The following is a 337-nucleotide window of genomic DNA, read 5'->3' on the forward strand; positions in this document are numbered from 1 at the left end:
GCCCGGGGGCCTGCCGGGGGGCGAGGGGCTTTGCCAACCGTGGGGGATGATGCCCCCCCAGCCAGCGGCGCAGGGTTTAGGGCTTCTGGTCTGGGTCTGATGGGTGAAACGCTTGCAGACCTGAGCGTGCCCAGGGAAACTGCAAGTTGATTGTCACCTCTCCCACCCGTGTCTCAGAGGGTTAGCTGGGTAATAGCTGCAGGAAGCTCACAGGAAGCTCCTGTTCTTTCCCCCAGCTCCTCCGCTTCTCATCATTCCTCGTTAGCCAAGCTAGAGCAGGAGATTCCTCCTCCTCTCTGCACGCTCCCCGGCGGGCTCAGCCGAGTGTGAAGGAGCA

The 337-nt window shown here is 62.3% G+C and overlaps 1 protein-coding gene across 1 annotated transcript in view; it reads left to right on the top strand.

Annotated features, from left to right (window-relative positions):
* The window catches only part of LOC104277071 (sterile alpha motif domain-containing protein 10-like), a gene marked incomplete at its 5' end in the record, with an annotated part of 5,488 nt that overhangs the window by 1,174 nt on the left and 3,977 nt on the right, over positions 1-337 (top strand). The gene's annotated exons all lie outside the window — the stretch shown is intronic.

This window comes from Apaloderma vittatum, unplaced genomic scaffold, assembly GCF_000703405.1.
Source record: "Apaloderma vittatum isolate BGI_N311 unplaced genomic scaffold, ASM70340v1 scaffold29067, whole genome shotgun sequence".
NCBI lineage: Eukaryota > Metazoa > Chordata > Aves > Trogoniformes > Trogonidae > Apaloderma > Apaloderma vittatum.